This window comes from Carassius auratus, chromosome 46 (genome assembly GCF_003368295.1).
Source record: "Carassius auratus strain Wakin chromosome 46, ASM336829v1, whole genome shotgun sequence".
Classification (NCBI taxonomy): domain Eukaryota; kingdom Metazoa; phylum Chordata; class Actinopteri; order Cypriniformes; family Cyprinidae; genus Carassius; species Carassius auratus.
Window position 1 is genome coordinate 6,278,608 of NC_039288.1, and position 14,365 is coordinate 6,292,972.

At 38.8% G+C, this 14,365-nt stretch overlaps 1 protein-coding gene across 4 annotated transcripts in view; it reads right to left on the reverse strand.

Moving 5' to 3' along the window:
- LOC113063991 (bifunctional heparan sulfate N-deacetylase/N-sulfotransferase 1-like) overlaps positions 1-14,150 on the reverse strand; it is a 100,400-nt gene extending 86,250 nt beyond the window's left edge. For 2 of the 4 annotated variants that reach the window (XM_026234467.1, XM_026234465.1), the window contains exon 1: positions 13,902-14,150. The gene's annotated coding sequence lies outside the window, so the exon portion shown is untranslated. Of the gene's footprint in view, positions 1-13,200; positions 13,856-13,901 lie in introns of those variants that run through there. The other 2 variants (XM_026234470.1, XM_026234469.1) reach the window with 1 other exon arrangement.
- Positions 14,151-14,365: the final 215 nt, after the last annotated feature.

A 14,365-nucleotide genomic window follows, 5' to 3' on the forward strand; every position in this document is an offset into this window, starting at 1 on the left:
TATGTAGCACAGATTGTGCTGACGTTAAATACTTTAGAGTTAAGGGTTTTGAAAAACCATAATCCCATGTATGAGCAATAGCTACGTAGCAAACATAGCAACGTACTCATTGTTAAGCCTGGCTCTGGTTCATTAATTTATCAGTTCAGATGTAGCTGAGATTGTTTAGCTGTGGTGATTACAGATGCTGTGGCCCACCTGCAATGGAACCACTGCACAGTTCACGCCTGCTGGATTACAGGATCATGCACAAGATTAAAGCTTTCGTGTCTCCAACGCATTTTCACAATGGGACTGCGCTGAGAAACCGCAAGCAGACAGGTGTGCTGGAAATGCTGCAGCTTACTCATGCATTTGATACTATATTCCTCTTTGCTTGTTGTTGTTTACAGGCCTGAAACAAAGCTGCTCCGGCATCCAAGCATTACCGTTGCTGCCAGAGGAGCAAAGCCTTCCTGGAGCCGCGCCAAAGACAAGTGTGACCAGATCAGAGAACACAAACAGATGCCAACACAGCTACATTCTCACACTCCTCACAATACAGGTGTCAGCTCATCAGCAAGAAACACAAAAATCCCATTAACTTGGAGGTTTGTTTTGGTTTGTTTCCTTTGATGGAAACAGGGTTGAAATGCGGCTATCTGTAAAGATCCTTAAAATTTCGTATGACAGACGTGTCCATTTTACCAGACCCTAGCCTACAACCAGCAGCTAATCAAAATTCAGTGCAAGAACAGTAGTTTTCCTTCCAAATGCTGTCCATCTGTCAGGAAATGTGCAGGCCTTCTTAAGACAAATTTAACCCAGCATGGGCTGGTTACTGAGAATCTTGTCTGATCTCTCCAGATGAACTCAATCTGCAAGTTTGTTGAAGTGGGGAAAGAAAAAACTTTGACCAGATGGCACAATTTAAGAGGAACTTGTATGGAAAAGTTAATACTTGTCAGACATGAAAGTGGGTTTAAGCAATTTCACAAGAAATGTCAAATAGAAACATCTATATTGCACAGTACTTAAAGGATAAGTTCAGCCAAAAATGAAAAGTATGTCATCATTTACTCTCCTCATGCCATTCTGAACCTAAAAGTCTTCCTTTCTTCTAAATGAAACACAAAAGAGGATATTTTAAATGTTGCAAATGTTTATGCTAACTGAAAGTCAATGAGGTCCAAAACAAGAATAAAAGCCAGTGACCTTCAACATTTTTCAGAAGTCTTCTTTTGTGCTCCAGAAGAACTGTTTCTTCTTCTTAGAAAGTGTTTTTTTTTTTTTTTTGGACTCTCTTTTTAGTTGCGATAGTGTCTAGTTCCGCATTATATTCACACTGGTGGTGTTTAAGGAACCCAATCAAGCTGAAAATAATAATAACAATAACTTGCTTTGTCAAAAAAGACGAAAATACTGAAATAACTGACAAATAAAAGTTTTAAAGGAACTGCTTAAACTAAAACTTCTAGAAGAGAAAAAAAGGTGAAATTCCACATATGTTAGATGAGATCTTGATTCAAGTTTGTTTATTTCCATCTCAGAGCATTGTGGACTGCTTGCGGATCTGACCTCCAGGCACGATCACAGCAACACTGGCACCTATTAATGAAGTGGAGTGTCTCAGGTGTGCCAAAAGATAAGCGTTCTGCTGATGTACCCACTGCTCGGATGACGAGAAGCCGGTACTGAGGCGAAGTGAACATAAACACTGGCATGTTGACGGAGAGGCGAAGCGACAGCTTGCTCTCTATAACGTTCCAGCAGGAAGAGAGCACTGGGGGATTGGGCCAGGCAAAAAGTTTGCCAACGCCCTGGCGAAGAAGACAAATTGTTATGCAGTGTTATGCAGATCTGGCACGCTCCTACTGGAGATTAATTACTCTTCCCTGCAGGTCCAACAGAACCAGTGTCAGAGGGGACGTGGGGGCTGACGGAGAGGGTAGAGGACGACACAGGTGGGAAGCACTCTATAAGGCCGTCCCCTTAACTCCTTGACCAGGATGACAAGGTACATGAAATCCAACTATGTACCTGTATGTATAAACAAGTGTGTGGGATACTACAGCACTACAGCTGGTGGAATGCTAAATAGTAGCTAAATTGAGGGAGGAATGCATGATTTAAGGGTGTATGTGAGAAATCATTTTAGGGTGGAGTGATAATTTGTGTTCGGGGGAGTACAGATAATGAGGTTTTTTGAAACCCAAGCCAGGATTTGATCACACTGGAGTGCTCTTTTGGGGCTTCCACAAATGACTCTGGCTCTGACGGGTGTTTTTCACATCTCATTTTCTACGTTTTACCACCCCAATGTCACTAGGGTTAAATGAGGCAACATCAGCTCATAAACACAGGGCCTGTCTGCTATTGCGCATTATTTTCTCTCTCATTGGATCGGGCTCAACCAATGAAAACCTATCCTTTCTGTGATATACGATTGACTCGAAAGATTAGTCCGACCCCACAATTATGCTCGAGTTTAATGGATACTGAAAGATTGTAGGACCTTTTAATGATAAGAGGGCTTATAAAAAGAAAATGAAGGATAATTCTGGGACTCAGAGGAAAAATAAATGCCTTTACCTCACCTCCCTCCAACATTATAAGATTGGCATTGGAAAAACAGCTGGTTGAGTTTCTACTAAGTATCCATTATTTTGATAATACCGGTGTAGCAGAGCAATAGAGTTAACTGCTTGTATAAAATTCATCTGAAATGTATCAGCTTGAGATTTAGAGAGAATCCCAAATGTTTCAATGCCATTAAGAGTGATTGCATTCCAGAACCACTGGTGAACTTTTTGGTTGTCGGCTGTCGGCACGGTCAGGATGGTGCACAACAACGGTGACGCTGCAATGTAGCGAATGGCATTATGGTTCAGAATTTCTATTAGGGCTGTGCCGCTAATCGATTATGTCATCTACAGGGTCAGATTAATAGTTGGTTAATTAATAATAGAGGCCAAACAAAAAAGGTAAAGTTAATTTGCAAGAGCTGCATCACAACACATAAAGAGATCCCTTATCGGTTCTGCTTTCAGTAGTGGAGAATAAAAAAGACATTCTTAGATGTTTTTATTATTTCATATACATTAGCTTGCACATTTTATCTCCCCAACAGATTCTAATTTGAAAGAAGTTTATAATGCATGTTTGCTATTCCTAATTCAGAAGAGCGCGCACACAGCCTGTCTCTGAATGCGTCTCACGGAGGAGCCATTTACACTCGCCTCACACTCGAAGCCTTTTGCGTAACATTTGGTCATACTCGCGCACGTCTCCACAACGAACATCTCCACGAGCGAATCTGGCATAAGGACGAGGTTGATGCGTGCAGACGTGCGTTGGTGACGTGCATGTTCCTTTAGTGACTCCGTAGAACGCATTATTAGTTTTTCAGTATTTTGGAATACGGATTCGCTATTCGGGCACATCTCTATTTATTACAATTAGGCATGGGCTGATTACCGGTTTCAAGGTATACCACGATACTGAAAATTTAATGGTTTCCATACCACTAATATTTTCCATTATACCGTTCCTGCGGTATGTGCTGTTTTCCATGTAGGACTGAAACGATTCCTCGAGTAACTCGAGTAACTCAATTACAAAAAATGATCGAGGCAAATTCCTCTGCCTCGAAGCCTCTTTTAATTTATTTTAAATCTCACGTCAGGTTCTTTCGCAATGATTTTTCCAATGTGACAACGCGTTTACGTCACCCACAAAGCGGAAGGAGACAAAAGCGCTGCGTCTGAAATCGCATACTGCAAGGAGTCAGCAGTGTTTTGATTTGAGGGCGAGGGCAAACGTAAAGAGAACGTCGTGGCGTGTGTCCATTGCAAGATAGAGCTGGCATACCACAACTAGGGCCCTATGGTTTCCGCGATGCAGAAAATGCAGAGGGAATCGCGGAATCTAGTAATAAAAACGGAATTTACAGTTTAACGCATTGCACTTACATCAAATCATGATATGGACTAATATCTGTAAATATTAAGCCAGAACAGTCTATTTAAATATGAATCCTGCATGTTCTGCGTGTATGTGTTAATGAATGGAACAGAAGTGCGCATCTTCATTCATTAAACACACAGAAGCGTGTGTGACGCTTGCAGTGATTTCAGCGTCTGCTGTCTCAATAAATAAGGACATGAACACATGAACAACATCTCCAGAAATTTTTACTAGTAAATCCCCTTTGTTTACCAAAAAGTTAAGATATAACTATAATAATTAAAGATAAATTAAATGAATGTTTTATGTGTTTAATGTGCATCTCAGAAAATGCTTTATTTAAAACCCAACTGAATGGCACTTAAATGCACTTTAATTCATCTGTCAACTTTATTGTCATTGTTCACAGTACAAGTACAGGCAGAGAAACAATGGGTAATAATTAAATGTTTATCTTTGATGTATGGATTGCATTCTATGCATTAAAAAAAAAGGAAACTTAGTTGTTCATTTTTAGGGACCCAGGAGTCTTATTTTCTCTTGTATAATTAATATTGCACTTTAATTAAGCAAAAACACATTTTATCCGATTACTCGATTAATCGATGGAATTTTTGGTAGAATACTAGATTACTAAAATATTCGATAGCTACAGCACTATTTCCATGTCTCCTCAATAACTGAAAGAGTAGAAATCACTCAGGCTGTGCAGTGCAAAGACCCGGGAGCACTTTACATTTAGCGTTCCTTTCCATCTCCTGCCAGCTGCATCCGCACAGCTTTCGAAAGTATACTCAACCACAGATGAGCGCGGACAGATGAGCTCAACACATGCGCAGTTAGGGCTGGGTATCGAACTTCGATGCCTGTATCGAAAGAAAAACTTTGATACTATGAGTATCAAAAAAAAAAATTATCTTTCGGTGCCAAAAGCCAAGCGGACAGTTTTTATTTTTGTTATTTTTTGCCAAGCGGCTTGTAGCTTGTAACATACATGCATGTAAGGACCTAAATTCGCCGTGATTAGCTGTCCACCACCACATGACGTGATGGGGAGGATTTCTGAAGATACTTGCAGTCACACAACACAAGTGTAGTTGTTTTTTCTCAAAACATTTCTGTTTTACAATGCCAAAGAGGTCTAAAGTGTGGCTACACTTAATAAAAGTGGATGCCGAGTCAGCAAGGTGCAACATATGCGATAAGAGCATTGCAACCAAAGCCGGCAATACCACCAATTTAATGAAGCATTTGTTTGGATTTGCCCTATTGGTTAAAATCCCCAAACGGTTCACTTAAATATTAAAATAATAAATTACATCAAAACAGGCGCGTTTACGTTATGCTGTGGTGGGCTGCTGTGGGCCAGAAAGTCCAGGGCAACTTTTTGGCCCCAGTCCGCTCCTGAATGGCTCACCCCTATCCAAAAAGCACAACCAGTTGTATTAATAATGTTATCCTGAGTGTGAGGTGTTACCAGAATTTGTTTTAATTGAGGTGAAAATTCAAAGTTATATGTTTAACGTATTTGTGTTGATGTTGAAATGGATTTTAAAACATATGGTATTGAAAAAAGTATCGTCAGGAACCGGTATCGAAACTGAGGTATTGAAATTGGCACCGGATCAAAAGATTTTGAACAGTACCCAGCCCTATGCGCCGTACCCTGGGGTGCACAGCTGTCCATGAGCCCTATTGATGACAAAAATAACAATTTACCCAAATATACTTTGGCCTTTACGTGATCAGCTACCATTTTTTTAGGGATGCACCGGTTGACCGGCCGGCCGGTTTTTGCTTAAAATACAAGATCGGCAATTGGCCGGTTTTTGGTCTTCTTTAGGCGGATTTTTCCGGAAGTGCAGCCGCGTGCACAGACTACATTGTAATTGTTCGCTATGTCATTTGTGTGGAAGTATTTCGAAATCAGTGCGCAGGACACGGGCAGCCGATCAGTACAGGAAATGCAGAGCTACATGTCTGAGGCACAGATAGCAGGAAGCGATCAGCCGTTGACGTACTGGCGCACAAATAAGAGTCCCTTTTCTGCGCGCACTAAAGCTGCGCGAGCTTACTGTTACCGGTCCGAGCCCTGAACACGAGTAGACCATGAAGAGATAGATCAACTTCTCACGTGTTGGATGATAAACGAAATGGACTAAACTGTGAAGAAACTTTTTTTTTTGAAAAAATATAGATGTGAATCATTACCCTAATTTGTTTTTTATTGTATGAATGAAAACACTTTGCATCTTTGTTTTATTCACACCAACATTATCTGATTTTAACATTTTGGAATAATCTATTTATATAGCATACTTTTATTTAGTCTGTAAAAAAAGAGACTGGTAAAGACCTTTTTTTATTTAAAACCAAATGTAAAAACTAAAATACTGAATGCTGATCAAGAAACATCTTATTGAATGTGTGTTGTTTGGATTGTAGAACTATGCAGTTATTGCCTTTAATTTCACATGGTTACAGTTAATCTTTACATTTAAGGCCAGTTCTCTGTAGTTTCAACCCAATTCAAAAACAAAATCTAAATGCTGATGTCTGTAATGTAGCTGTTAATTTCAGATGGCTGCAGTTATTGTTTTCAATAGCTAAAAGCCAGTTTGGCCTATTAAATACCAAATAAACATCTTGCTTATGCACACTATCCTTCTTTATTGTTTGTTGCTTAAAGATATAAAAAAAAAAAAAAAAAAAAAAACGGAAATCGGTATCGGAATCGGCCAGTTTATTTGTAAAAAATCGGTATCGGAATCGGCCATGAAAAATCATGATCGGTGCATCCCTACATTTTTTACCCGTGTTACAATGCAATCATTTTCCAAAATGTAATTTCTGTGAAAATATGACGTCTGTTAATGCCCGTTAACATTCAGCATTCTATATTACTATAGAACTAAATTATATGAAATGACATAAATTATATGAATTATGTAACTAAAATTTAATAACTGTAATTACAAATTTAGGTTTAATATAAATCTATATATAAATCAAAGAAATGAAAAAAACTAATTCTACTGTTTATAATGTTCTGTGTGTTGCTCAAAAACAAAATATATTGTGTCCAGCGGTAAATAATATATATATATATATTTTTTTTTTACCAAGTCATTTAAAAATAAAACATTTCAGAGCTGTAACAACAATACCGTGATACTGTGAAACAGTGATATTTTTGCTTAAGGTTATCATACCGTCAAAATTTCATACCGGCCCATGCCTAATTACATTGTGTGTAAAAATTTCACACTGCCATTAAGGCTTATCCTTGATGAAATAATAAAATGACTTGGACATTTCATAGGGCTCTATAATTGTAAAAATATAATAAATTATTAAATAATTTATTCAGTTGATTAAATGTTTTTAAATGATTATACCATTAAAATATAAATAATAAAATTCAATCTAGAAAAAACTGAACTAGCCTAATTTTTTTTTCCATGGCATAAAGTAACACCTAAAATATTTAATGTTTTTCAGTCAATGTAATTTCACAATATTCATGATACGTTAAATGAAAAGAACATCCCTAAAAAGGCTCATAAAAGGCAGGCCTGTCACAGCATTCGAAACAGGCAGTTCAAGGGCAGCAGTTGAGCATTTAAATTACCACGCTCAATAAAACTTTTGCTTTGGAAATCAGCAGAAACTCGACCAACTTTCAGGCAATGACCCAAAGCGTACTTACACTTCACAAGAACAGAAACCAGCACCATCTTGGTTCACTTGTCAAGAAATATAAAAAGAAGAGAAGTGATGAAGGATGTACTCCAGAGACTGTTCAATAAATTATCTATCACCGGCTCAAACTTCACTGTCTGAGCCTTGGCAAGGATTCGCAATTCACATGAAGTTGCCTTTAATTACTCAAGAGCAATTAAGCTAATTCATGTGTGCACTTCATGTCAACTAATCAACCATGAGATGTTTGAGCATTAATCAAATATGGGGGGGGGGGGGGTTGCAGGCTTTTATTTTATGTAACAAATTAGATATTTCAATATTCCGGACCTCCATTATTCCACAATCAACTTGACATTTAAACTTTCTGAAGAAAAGTTGAGTGACAAAATGCTAAAGGTGTTGCCTCTGAGTCTGGGACTTTTCTCCTATTTTATCATTTGCCGGTGAAAATCTGCTATTTTTATAGTCCAAAAAAAGGAGAGTCAATTCCATTACACAGCGTATCGTGTCTAACTTTCAACAATCTTTAACCAAGAAAGATTTTAAGCTTCATTTGCAGGTCTTTTTGATGCCTTAATGTAGGGCTGTGCAAAAAAAATCGAATGTGATTTTCATGCGCATCTCATCTGTAAAGCAGCTCCTGTGATTAGAGTAAATCTTCAGAACGTGCATTTAAATGAAGCGGCATTTTCTACACTGAGACCTAGTTCACTGACAACATACGAAAAATCATATTCAAAATCACAGGCGATTCACTGCAGATTATGAACGTGATTTTGTGTAGCTTGTCAGTGAACTACGACTCTGGGGTTTCTTTCCCAAAAGCAATATATAAAAAAATAAGTGCTATCTGGCCCTTCTCCCTACCCCTCCACCCAAAAAGAGAATTGAGATACCCCTTCACGTGAACATGTGAAACGATGGGAAGGGGAAAGTGAAGGGGCAAGGGGTAGAATTGGGATTAGTTCTTGGTCATTATGACTTTTTCACTTATTACCCTGAACTGAAATCACATCTCAAGCACTAGTTGACAAGCACTGAAAATTAAAGGAATAGCAAATTATAGGATTCAGAGATTCAGAGTACTAAAACTACACCTTCAAAACAGCCGAAAAAGCTTAAAAAGAGTCCTATGGAAAAAAAGAAAAGAAAAAGAGAAAGTGTACACTGACCACAGGTTGACATACTTTATACAAATAAATAAACAAACAAATAAAAACTAGAAAATAATGATGAGTCCCATAAACATTTGCCTATTATCATTAATACATATAGGCCTATTTTACTTCCCAAAAGCAACACTGACAACATTAAAAAGTTATATCTACGACAATAGTGACCTATACACTTTGTGGGGAAGTTGTGGCCTAATGGTTAGAGGGTTCTACTCCCAATCGAAGGGTTGTGGGTTCTAGTCTCGGGCCGGACGGAATTGTGGGTGGGGGGAGTGCATGTACAGTACTCTCTCTACCTTCAATACCACGACTTAGGTGCCCTTGAGCAAGGTATCGAACCCCCAACTGCTCCCCGGGCGCCGCAGCATAAATGGCTGCCCACTGCTCCAGGTGTGTGTTCACTGCTCTGTGTGTGTGCATTTCGGATGGGTTAAAGGCAGAGCACAAATTCTGAGTATGGGTCACCATACTTGGCTGAATGTCACTTCACTATTCACTATCACTATCACTACATGCATCACTAATCATATAACTTCAGAAGACACATGGATGACTGTATGGAATTTTTTTTTTTTTTTTTTTTTTTTTAAAGTTATAGGCCATCACTCCATAGTACGGAAAAGAGCTGGGAAATTGTAAACTATACAGGTTTACAAACAAAATAAGCAAAATTTTGTCAAACTATGCCTTGAAAATCATACCATTTGAAAGCCAGTGATCAGAAGGGTATTTTGATCAAATGTTCCCATGCAATTTTGGGTATCATTATCATAATTCATAATTCTTTCAAAAAAACAAATGCATGATAGCATTACACAAAGACCCCAATCACTTGTATTTTAAAAGCTTTGTTGTTTTCATGTCAATAAACAGTGACTACTGGGTTTCAAAGCAATTTCCTTTATCCGTTATGTGAAACCCACTTGTCCTAATGTTTCATGTATTAAAAACACTGCTATTCAGAGAATGAGAAGAAAGCGAAGCTATCTTTGTATTGCAGAAGTAAAATCGAGCTCTAAGCGCACGCCGCTCCCCCCTGCCTTGCTTAATTTGCCTGATTGCTCATGGCAGCCCACCCTCTGGCTCTATCCAGTCATGAGAGGTGAACCCATGGCACTGCACAGCGAGAGCTCAAGCGCATTAGATGTGCTACAGACTGCAATCTCACCCGGGTCCAATCCGCTACTAAAGGAGGTTTTAACCTGAGGGGAAAGGGTCAGTATTTCCGCCCTTGGAATTCTGCAGGCGTTATCGCTGTTCGCAGATGTACCAACCTCCTATGAAAATCATCTGCCGCTATCCTAATTCTGCATAAACATTTAGCCCTGGGTTACAAGATAATCATTAATACAAATACGTTATAGTTTTAAGAAATAACTCGGGCTTAAGTTGACCACAAAAATTTGAATAAAAATGGCTTGCGCTTGTCTCTCCTTTTCTGTAAAAGAAAAAAAAGAGCTAAAATCTGAATTAAACTGAAGTGAATGAGGGAAATTCAGAATGCTAAAATACTCATTGTTTCAATAATACAGGCATAACATCATGTAAACAATATGCATATTAATGCAGGATTTTAAAGCAGGAAAAGCACATTACTGTGTAAAGTTAGATCCAATTTTACAAATTTTACAACAACAGCTCAAATAATAATAGCAATTTTAACAGAAGAATTTGTTTTTTACAAAATTATAAGGTTTGCAATTATGACTTTACAAAAAATGGCCCTTAAAATGAAATGTGAGGATGGGTCAAAATTATTTTGGTAGTAAACAACATTATGGCACAAGTGTGTGGTGTCAAAAAGTATACTGATAAAATATATAATAATTGATACATCCACCAGCCACGTCACTTTATAGTAGAATAATGTATTTCTATGGACAAAATGCATCTGAAATACGGTGGAGAACACAGAGTGAGCTGCTGCAAATGTCCCTTTGCCAAAGCATTTAATACCTTTTTTCATATAACTTCCATCTGACGGTTAAATCCGTATTTGTAAATGTTCAGAAGTCACACAAATATATTCCATCTTGCATAAAGGCTCGTCCTGACAGAAAATGAGTCTCCATTAAACATCACAGACTTTACTGAATAAATGCCCAAATGTGCATTAAAACAGACGGAGTGCAATAATTATGACTTTGTTTGTTGAACATTAATTTGCTGTATGTTAAAGCGGACACAACACAGTTTCTGTGTTATCATAAGATTATCTTATGAGAATCTTGAGGACCTAGGGCTTGACATTTACCTTTTAGAACATTAAAAAATGTGGGTTAAGGGATGCTATGCAAATTTTTAATATGAAGCATTTTAGCTTAATAAGGGGATACAGGGAGACATTAACAAAGGCAATGATTTAATTGGTCAGAACAGAAAATACAGGTTTTAGCTTCAGACACTATTTAAGAGGATAATTATGTAATTATTTATAGACCTATTAAATTGTATGTACATTAGGCATGCAACTTTTATATATATACAATTTGGTTTAGTTTTAATTCAATTAATCAATATCAATCGACAGATTAATCGATTTTTCAAATAATCATTTGCAGCCCTAGACAAACACTGTCAGTTGAGCTTTACTTGTGTTGAATCTTTAAATATTTGAATCGAAGACGAACAGCAGATCTGATGTTGAGTGAGCCACACAACTAAAGCCCCTTTCAAACTGCCATTCCGGCAAATACACGGGTAAAGTGTTCCGGGAATTGTTCCCGGGTCGCTAGATTTTGCACTTTCACACTGCCAGTGATTACCTGGGATATGTTCCTGCTTTCACACACAACCCATGAAGATCCCGTAACGACACGTGACATCAGTGCGTGACGTGTAATGTATGAGTCGAAAACGTTAGGCACGTTATACTTTCACTGAAGCGAGCAAACGATCTCTGCGTCAGCGCGGAAAGTGAGGAACTAACTGATCTCTGCTTCATTACAGTTTGCACATATGTTTTCGTTGTGAAAGTTCATCTTCCTTCAAAACAGTCGGTAAAAGAGTCGCGCGATAACGCGCGTCATCACTTCCACAGAGCATTAAATCTGGCTTTTGTTCACACGCTCGTCCCGGGTCGAACCCCGCAATGTTACTAGGTCCCCGACCCGGGTTCAATGCGGGAATCAATCCTGGGACGTTGTTGCTTTCACACAGAAGGCAACCCGGCAATATGCCGGGTCCGACGTGCAGTGAGAAATGGGCTTAGCAGACTCTCAGCTCTTCCCTGCTAGCTAGAGGCAGTCTGAAATCTTCCTTTACTGACTCGAGGTCATACTCGGGTTCTTTCTGCATTGCTGGTAAGGTCTCCTTCCTTTCTTTAATGAAAAACTCAATTTGATATTTATCTTAAAGTCACACAAATTGTGAGCCACCTATTTTCATGCCCCCGGTTTCCATCTGACTCCGTCATTCACATTCAAACCAGAGATAAATACCTGCATGTGGACAGACATTCAACGTCTCAGGCTATTCAGCAAGGAGGTTCAGAAAGCCTGTCATTTCTAATTATTGAATCTTCTAACCTTTCCACCCAGATGCAGCTTTTCCAACAGCAAAACGAAAGCCTCTCACCCTAATCCCAGAGACAAACCACTCGGAGTCTGAACGCCTCATGCTGCCCCAACATGTTTCGCTGTGAACTCACATATATTCCATTCACTACCACTGCACTGATTTTCCACAGCTGTTTTTTAGTACCTATACTTCCCAAAGTCCCTGTTCAAACACACTTCAATAAGCATGTGCAAAAAATATTTGACCAACATTGACTAGTCTCATGCACATGGTTTGTTAATCTGGTCAGCCTGCAACCCGTTTTGACCATTAGTGCTAAATTTCATGACACATGAAGGTTAATCTAAATCTCAATGAGAAACCTTAAGACTCCAATTACTTAATCAGCACTATAACGTATTTATGACCCCCCTAATACATTAAAGGCTTAGATAAGGCCACAAATCTAATTAGAAACTAACAAGCACATTCTTTTGCACAACCCATACCATCCCAACACTGTATAGTGATCTGAAGTCATGCCACAGTATCTACTGATCAGGAGATTTGCAATAGTAAATACTGTCATATTGTTAATTCTGCATAAGCACTGGTTTAGGATGCACATACAGTGAATATTGGCATTTTAGTTCTGCTAATCTGCTTAACCAAAATATAACCTCCAGATTTGAGTCAATACCAAGCTGCTCTCCTTTACGCAAACTGTGCAATTAAAAGATTCACCCTTGGCAAAAGAAAAACAATAACATTCAAAACGTGTACCCACATAACTATTTCGAGTAACAAATGCAATTGGAAATACACTGGTAATATTAACTCAATATTAACCACAACTCTGGAGAGAACAGATACTGACCTGTAATCGTTCAAAGAACCACACAACTCCCCAAATAATCCAATTCAACCGCAGGAGAAAATGAACTTAATGCAGTCCAAACTTATTTATCTTCTATGGCTTGTTAGCTTGCTAACAGCTAACGTTAGTCGAACCGTTTAACGATAGATTCATTGCGTTGGCTAATGTCGAATTGTGTTGAATTGGACGGACAAAACTATCACATAAAACCCAAATTCCAGCTCTGTTTTATGTTTACAAACGCGTCTAGAGAATATTGGGGAAATGTACATGTTTATACAACACAGAACAGGTCCAGGGCAGTAGCAGACCGGCTAAGCTATGCTAAACAGTGGAAAAGGTAAATGGGGTTTATGATCCAGATAGACTTTGAGCTGTGTTTCAGAACCTAGTTGGTTGCCTACCTAGACAGCTTTTTGGGAATCGTTCGAACACGCCCAAAAATGTTGTCTGCATAGACAGCTCACTATGCTTTGCCGCTGGGGTTGCTGTTATGCTAAAGACGGACACACAGAACCTAGCCTGCTACCCATTCCAAATAAACACCATGGCCATTATCTCTGCGCGATTATAATAATCTGTCTACCTCCAGGGGGTGTGCCAACCTAGACAAAACCTAGGGCTACTGAGGCATTTTCACAAAATTGGTTTATTTTACATATTAGCAAGTTAGCTGATCCAGAATTCAAAGATCCACTCACCAAGTTAATATCAGCCAGCGGCAGAGGCAGTGAGCTCTTCTTAAATCCTGAAATATGAATGTAGCATGCTAGGATTCAGCCTGATAATGTAAGGCTTCTGCTTTAGAGAGAATCGAGAGTCCCGGTCCGAGTTCAGAGTAAACGGTGCTTCTCTGCTGGCCTGAACCCAACAGAACTCGAGGCAGACTGTCCCTCTCGCACACACTGGACTCCTCTTCTCCACTGGCTAGTGCTCACTCAGAGGCTGCAGTGCACGCATTCGCCGCTAGTGGACAGCAACGTGGCGGGATATAATCAGGCATAAACGCTGATGGATATTATCAGTGATCAGTGTCATCAGCATTGACGGATAATTAATGTACATAGTTACTGGGTTTGTGGGTGTTTTATGTAATACGTATTTTGTGCAAACCATATCAACCCGTATAAAAATGCAATTTAAAGAAAAATTGATGATAGATAGA